This window comes from Mustela lutreola, chromosome 6 (genome assembly GCF_030435805.1).
Source record: "Mustela lutreola isolate mMusLut2 chromosome 6, mMusLut2.pri, whole genome shotgun sequence".
Taxonomy (NCBI): domain Eukaryota; kingdom Metazoa; phylum Chordata; class Mammalia; order Carnivora; family Mustelidae; genus Mustela; species Mustela lutreola.
The window spans coordinates 2,042,756-2,050,764 of NC_081295.1; positions in this window are offsets into that span (position 1 = coordinate 2,042,756).

The window sequence follows — 8,009 nt, forward strand, 5'->3', positions numbered from 1 at the left end:
TGTCCCTTCCCCGTCACCCCGTGGTGCCATCCGTCGTCCTCAGTCCCCGGAGGCGCTCCTCTGCACATTCCCACACCTCCTGCTTCCCTGTGGACGGCGTCCCCCTGGCCCCAGCTCGCACGTCAACCCCGCACACCAGCCCGCACTCCTCCGGGCCTTAACAAAGTGCTGTCATCTGTGTAAAACCCGTACACCCCCCAGCCCTTCAACGAGGCAAGTGCAGTCCAGTCCCGAGGTCCACGGGGGCTGCCGAGCTCCTCTCTGGACGCTTCGCTCCGAACCTTTGCTCACAGGCTTCCTTGACGCTGAGAACCTCCAGCCCCCACACCCGTGCACCGGCTCAGGCGGGCCGACCTCACGGGCCAAGCAGCTTCCGTCCTGCCGTACTGGGCGTCTCCGCGTCTCCCCAGCTGACCCTTGAGCTTTGCTGGGCTGCGATACAGTGTGAACAGGCACCCGTGACTGTTTGTCGAGTGAAGAAAATCTATCAATAATCCAAGGAATCATTCACCCATTCCTGGGTCTCTCCGTGAAATTCCAGCCCCCCCCCCCCCCCCGCATTGAGTACGAGCCCGTTTCCCCGGCCCCGCGGCTCCCTCCAGTGGGCTCGCCTCCTCCCCGTGGCCTCGCGGACCCACCACCCACCTCACCCCTCCGGGCGGGCCAGGCCTCCCCCTTGCGTCTCCGTCCGACGCGTTCCTGCCCTCCCTAGCCCACACGGAATTCCGTAACTTCCGGAGCCCTCCGTGGCTTCATGTTCTCTGAATCTCGTGTGTGTTTTCCCTCCCGCATTGCCTTTGTGTGCACGATCCTGACCGTCTCCAAACAGAGAGTTTCGGCCGTCTCACGAAAACGCAACAGGCAGCAGGGGTTTGCAGGACGGCCCGAGGGTGGGTGGCAAGCGCGGCGTCTCCCGCGTGCAGGTCCGGGTTCTGTGCCTAGAGGATGTGTGGCTCCCGGACGCTGCCAGGATAAGACGGGCTGGTTCGGAGCTCATCTCTGCTCACTCAGCTCAGAGCCTTTGAAAGTGAGACCCCTCACTTAAGGATCCCTCATTCCTTCCAGAGACGCCCTTGAAGATTATCCTAGACAACAGGCCACACGCCCCTGACCCCCTTAGATGTCTGCTCACACGTAGATGGCACTGAGGAGTGTGCCCTGAGCCAAAGGTCCGCAGTAAGGCCCCATGGTCTGCGAGCTGCGCCGGGACGTGTCGGGCAAAGGGCTACAGACCTCCACGGACACCTGTGCCAGCCAGTGTCCAGCGTCAGGGCCCGGACCCAGAGGGGACGCAAGCCATCCTGGTAGTTTGTTGTTTTATCTTAGTTTTTTTTTTTTTAATTATTATTATTATTATTTTATTTATTTATTTTGGAAGGCGAGGGAAGTGTCCTCCGTGACTGGTGACACTGGCTGTTTCCTGACCAGGGGCGTCTGTCGAGTGTCTGAGGGAGGAGGGCGGGCAGACCAGGCGTAAAAGGCAGAGGCCGGACCCTCGCCCCTGTTGCTGGGGGTGCCCCACCCCTCCCTGCCCCAAGGGGTCTCCCTGATCCGTCAGACCCTTGAGGATGAGAACGTGAGCAGAGGGGCCTAGCTTTGAACTTCGGGCCCAATACCGGGAGCAATGGCCACCCCAGGACAGACTGTGAGAAGACGGGGCCGAATCTCCGAGTGTCCCCACAGCAGGGGCTGAACGATTTCTCTCGAGGCTAAGGGGTCACCAGGGTGCCGGGGAGACGGCTGAGCCTGGATCCTGTCCGCTGCTGCGGATGCCGGGGGGAAGCGTGCCAGACGGCGCCGCTGCCTGGAGCCCAGGCCCCCTCGAGGGACGAGAGGCCCGAAGGTCCACCTGACGCAGACACGGGCGGCTCGTCGCGGAGGGTCTCAGCGGACAGCCCCTTCCCCTCTGCCCACGGCTGCTCGGCTGCGTCCCTGGCTCTCCCGGGACGATCGCCTACGGCATGAGGGCCTCCTCTCTTCTCCTCTCTTCTCTGCTTTGAACTCGCTGGTGAGAAGCGTTTGAGAATGTGCCCCAGGACCCTGGTGCAGGGCCTGGACAGAGAGCCCCCCCGCCCCAGCTCTGGCCTCTGCCCAGCCGGCGGGTGAAGGGTGAGTGCCAGCGCCCAAGGTCACACCGGGACTTCCAGCTCCCCACGGGCCGGCGTGAAGGCCGGCTTGTAACGGAAATTAAGTGATGTCACCTTGCTTTTTGTGTTCCTTTCCCACGGTGAGACTCTTCCCGTGTCGTTAGGAGTCAGCGCGGCAAAGTGTTGTTGTGAACGTCTGTGAGGGCCGTGCACGATGGGGCGTCCGTCCCCCGACCAAGGTTGAAATCCGGCACTTCCCAGCCTCCCAGCCGTCCTCACCCTCTCGGCGCGGCTCCCGGGGCCCAGCGCTACGCCGTGCCTACCCCCTCCGATCACTAACAAGGGCGAGGCTTACAAATCCTAGAGCGTGGAGACGTGTGTCACGATATGTTAACAAAAACTTCTGCAAACGGGAGAGACAGCGGAAAGAAAACGCTAAACATAGAAACAAAGTTAAAAGCATCTAATGCAGAGAAACATGAGAGAAACCTAGGCGGTCCCTCCAGTTTGCAGAAACGAGCCCAAGTCTAGGGGCCGCCAAGCCAGGGCAGTAAGAAACCCACAGGTCACACCGTCATCATTCCCGGAGGACAGCAGCCTTGTCAGTGTTTCAGAGAGAACCACCTTCCCGGTCCCAGCTCAGAAAGCGACGTTCAGCCAAGAATGCGGGTGAGCACAGTCCGAGTGCGGACCAAGGGCCTTTCGGAGGCCGTACCCTACCCCAGCCTCTACGCCGACCCCTGCCCCGACCTCTGCCCCTGCCCTGTCCCTGCCCTACCCTTACCCCTGCTACTACACCACCCTGCCCCTACCCACCCCTACCCCTGCCCCGACCTCTCCTCCTACCCCTTCCCCTGTCCCTACCTCTACACCTGCCCCTACCCCTGCCCCTCCCCTACCTCTGCCCCTCCCCTACCCCTGCCCCTGGCTGGTGAGGGTCTGCTCCAGCCTGGGCTTCCTGTTCCTGTGTGACCGCAGCGAGTCTCACCTGCTGGAGAGAAGACACCAGGTGACGGCAAACAACAGCTGCGCGAGTGCCAGGGTGTTTGTTGCCACTTCCGGCTTCACATCCAAAGCCAAGGATTCTTCTTCCTCCCGAACCCCTTTCTGGGCCCACGTCCGGGCCCCTCCATTGGCCTGACTGCAGATTTCTCCCAGAAGCCCCTGCCTTCCCTCCCCGGGCCACGTGACCCCTTGTCTCCGGCTCCTGCGGGCAGTGGGCATCCCAAGGTCCGGCCCACCCCGTGACCGTCCTACTGCTGTGCCCCCTCCCGTGAAGAGCCACCGCAGGGATCAGGCCCGCTGCTGGGGTCTCTTCCCGGACGCCTCTACAGCCCGGCTCTCAGCCCCGTCAGTCACCTGCTCCGTCGACGCTGCTACTGGGGAATCTTCCGAACCCTGTCTGTCCCCATGGTCTCTGTCGGCGGGTGACCCGACGGACCGCACCTCAAAGTGAGAGGGGGACACGCTGCTGCCCTCCTTATCCCCCAGCAATGGCTGTTCTCGATCAGGAGGAAGTCCCAATGCCCTCATCTGGCCTACAGGGCTCCCCACAGCTGGTCCCCCTCACCCTGGCCCCCAGCCCGTCCGTGCCCCACACAGCGACATAAATGTCTCTCGCATCCCTGCGACGGGGCAGTTCCTGCTGGCTTCCCTGGAGTTCCTGTCCTCCTCCGTCTGTCTGTCTGCCCGAGGGCTCAGGATTCAGCTTAGTGGTCCCTTCTTTGGGGACGTCCTGTAACACCGCCCAGTGCCCTGCGGACGGCAACCCGCCGGCCTCAGTCGCCCTCTCGACGGGTTCCCAGTGCCCTCTGTCCTCCCTTCCACACTGGAACCTAAGACGCTGCCCCTTATCCGTCCCTCCCTGTGGGAGTGCGGGTGAGACGGTGGGCAGATCCCACAGCCGGAGGGTATCTGAGTCTGGCCCTCGGGCCCTTTTCCTCTCTCCCCTCCGTCGGTTCTACACTCCCACGGGCATTCCGTGCGCGTGGCCACACAACGCAGGAGAGGAACCCGCTGCCCAGTGAGCACAGAGAGTGGAGTTCCCGGGGGTCTCCCTTCCCCGGGAGGAGCAGGGGACCACACAGTGCCCCCGTGTCGGGCAGGAGAGGACACGGTTGCCTTCCCAGCTGGCGTGGGCAGAGAAGGGCCCGTCACCTGGTCCCGTGTCTCCTGACCCTCCTGAGCTCGCCGCCACCGTCTCTGGAGGGGCTGCCCGCCTTCCCGGGGATGGCGCTGTGTTGATTGATTCCCTCCCAGCGACCGAGATCTGAGTGTGTTGATGGCCCTCGGCCTCTTCCCCAACCTCCTTACAAAGTAGGACGAAACAACTGGAGGCTTCCCTCCAGGCTCGGGAAGGTACAGCGCGTTATCTAGACCTCAGCCGAGGAGCACAGTTGCCTGTTTCCCCTCAGCTGCTCTCCTGGAGTCCGAGGTGTCCGTATGGCGGGCTCGGGGGGTCCTCCCCGTCCAGCGCCGGCCGCGACGGCGTGAGCTTCTTCCCTCCTGCCGTCATCACCTGCAGGTGCTCAGACACCCAGCGGAGACCCACACAAGTGCCTCGGACAAGCTGCAGGGGCACTGGGACCTCCCACACAAGTGCCTCGGACAAGCTGCAGGGGCACTGGGACCTGTCCACACGCGCAGCGAGCCCCCGAGCCGTGAGCAAAATTCTGAGCTGGTGTGACGCCCTTAAAGAAAAGCAGATTTGCATTCCCTGTAGGGCCCCAGACCACGTTCCTTGCTCCGAGCACATGAGGAATCCCAGGGCCACCCTTTCGCAGGGCTTTTCCTCCACCCCACGGCCCGTCCTGCTGCTGGACCCCCCGAGCTCCCTGACCTCACACCCGGCACCCCCACCTCCGCTGCATGCGTTTCTGGAGACGACAGGCCCCGTTGCTGCTGCCCCGGTGAACCCGGCCCGGGACTTCACCTGACCCGCACAGCCTCCATTCTCGACCCCAACAAAGCCCAGGCAGGCCCGGTCTTCCCGGAACAGGTCTTGCCGCACAAGGAGCCTGTCCAGCCGACGAGAGCGTGTTTGCTCGTGCGCTCAGTGGGTGTCCAGCGTCGCTCTGGGCTCATACAGCAGGGCTGGCCACGAGCTCCTGTCCTCAAGAAGTCTGTGCCAAGCAGAGAGCGTGCAGTAGCCGGGGGGGGATAGTCTGCACGAGCAGCGGGGCCGTCGGACCAGCTCGGGACGTCTCTGGGTCGGGAGGAAGCGTCCTGCTTCTCCGACGAGGTGGGGTGGGGCGGGAAACAGGGGTGACCGGAGGAACACAGCCCAGCTGGGCAGAGACGCAGCCCGGGGGCCAGCCAGGGCTGTAAGGAGGAAAGTTCGACTCAAGGCCAGGAAGCAGAGCAGGTCCCGGAGGGCCCACGGGCCAGTGAGACTCTGGGTTTTACTCTGAGCGATAAAACCCGCAAAACGGGGTGTGAGTGGCTGAAGCCATGGGAGCTGCTTCTGTCCCGGTCTGCAGGCTGGGAGCCCAAAGTCAAGGTGTGGGCAGGGCCGCTCTCCCCCTGACGGCCTTTGTGGGAACCCCTCCTGCCCCTTCCGGCCCCTGGTGTTGCCTGCGGTCCGGCTTGTCCCATGGCTCGTGGCGCCCTCACTTGCCCCCGCCTCCGACACCACACGCCCGCTTCCTGGAGTCTGTGTCGTCACACACGTTGTCCTCTGCGTCTATCTCGGAGTCTCGCCGCCTCTTCTGATAAGGACAGCCGGTGTGCGGAGTGAGGGCCCACCCCACCCTGCCTGACCCCGTCTTAACTAATGACACTTGAAATGACCTTAGAATGTTCCGGGAAGGACGTGAATTTGCCGGGGACACTATTCACCCCAGCACAGACCCCACAAGAGACAGGAGTGACATGAGAACCCCTAGTTTTCAAAGGCCTCCTCTGGCTGCTGGCCGCGGAGACCTAGTCAGGGCAGCAGTAAGACAGAGAGTTAAAGCCACTGAACTAGGAAGTGCTGAATCGTTGGAGCGAGAGGACAGTGGCTGGCACCAGGGCGGTCCCGGGGCAGTGACGGGGGCTCAGACCAAGGACGTGCTCGCAAGGCAGAGTCTAGGAGATGTGGTGAGAGAGAGGAGCAGAGCCCAGGAACACTCCAGAAGTTTGGAAGGGTCGAGTGGCCACTTTCTTAGGCTGGGGAGGCTGGCCAAGGAGCGGACCCGTGGGGCAGAAACCAGGAGCCTGGTGTGGGGTGTGTGAGACGCAGAGGCTGGACTCCGGGTCGGGAGCACCAGGGTCGGAGGGAAACGCGACGTCAGCACCATGGAGAGGGGCCTCAAGTCAAGGCGCAGGAGGAGACCACCCGCGTGCGTGGGCCTCGGGCAAGCAGAGTCCTGCGGTCGGGGTCCCCACACCCACCAGGCTTAGAGGTCAGGGCGACCCGGAGGAGCCTGTGGGACAAACAAGCGCCCCAAGAGAGCGACACGGCGGAGCCCACTTCGTGACTGTCCAGAGACGGGTCAGCTCTGGTGCCGACTGCTGGGGCCAGAGCGCAGCGAAGAACGGATCCCTGACTAGGCCCAGTGAGGTCACCTGTGTCTATGGCCAGAGCAGCTCCGTGGCGTCTTCGGGATGAAGACCGGGACCAGCGTCCCCAAAAGAGGAGAGGCGTGGAGACTCGGAGGACTGCCAGCCCTTCCCACAGGGTCTCCAGAAACGAAGTCGGGGCGGGGGCCCGAGGTGGGGCCTGGAGGCTCATCTGCGGCTGAAATGTTGGACCTTCGGGTCACTGTCGTTCAGCCTCCCTACGCGGTGATGGGGAAGGCAGGGGTCATCGGCAAGATTAAAGTCACGGGGCTGGTTTGTTGAAGAAATGGGCAGAACTGGATTTCTCAACTCCTGGACGTTTTTCTACTAAAAGGGGAGCTGATGGCAGGAACCCCAGATGGCATTCTTCGGCTGAAATATAAGCACTTAATTTTGGGGGAACTTTCCACTGAATTGTGAAATAAAGACAGGAAATGTACAATTGTGCAATTACAGCTTGATAAGACTTCACAAACTGAAAACACCCATAAAACGCAGCCCCAGACCAGGAAACAGCACAGCCGTGCGCTGCCCCGTGGGGACCCAGCCCCTCCCTTCCTCTGGGGCAACAACTTCGAAAACTACAGATTCTCCTTTTGTACCTAATTCTATGTATTCCTCTCTTGGTTATGCTTTTATTGTAAAAGTATCATGTTTGTAAATGTCCTTCAAGAAGTACTGAGGAGATCACGGCCACCAGTACAAATCCACTCTCAGTAAACATCCGCTGTCCTTCCAGGGGCAAGGTCTGGCGTCCTTGGTGGCTCCTAACTGGAGCGCGTCAAGGGCTCGGCCCCTGGTTAGGAAGGCTGCAGGGGCGGGGGAGGTTTCCAGGTTCCTGGAGCTCCTGCTCTTCCTCACGTGGCTCTCCCTTGGGCTTGGGAGTTGATAGAAGGAATTTTTTTTCTAATAGCTGCCGGGGGTGTGACTTTTGGTCTCACTTGGTGGGTAGGACTTGGGGTTAGAAAAAGGTGAAAGATCTACTTACAGGTTCAGTGTTTCCTTGGACGCCACCAAAGTTCTAGATTTAAACATCATAACCTAACGTCCTCTGGAGCCTGTCAGAGAAGGTAAGTGTGTCCTGGACGAAGAGCATTTGCTCTTGAAGTTGAGAACATGTGGACGCCGTGAACAACACACTCTCGCGAGCCCCAGAGCCACGGACCTCGAACCCCAAGGCTGTTGGCTTCTGCCTGGAGCAGAGGAGCGACAGGTCCTGGAGCGACGCCGTCGTGGCTTCAACCTCTGACCCCAAGCTCCGAGGCCTGTGAGGTCAGCTACTAGGAGGCCCCCCGAACCTCTCCGTGTCTGAGGGGGACAGGACCCCACGGGGGACGCTAGCCAATGGAGACCTGGGCCCCCCGAGAAATTCAGAGGAAC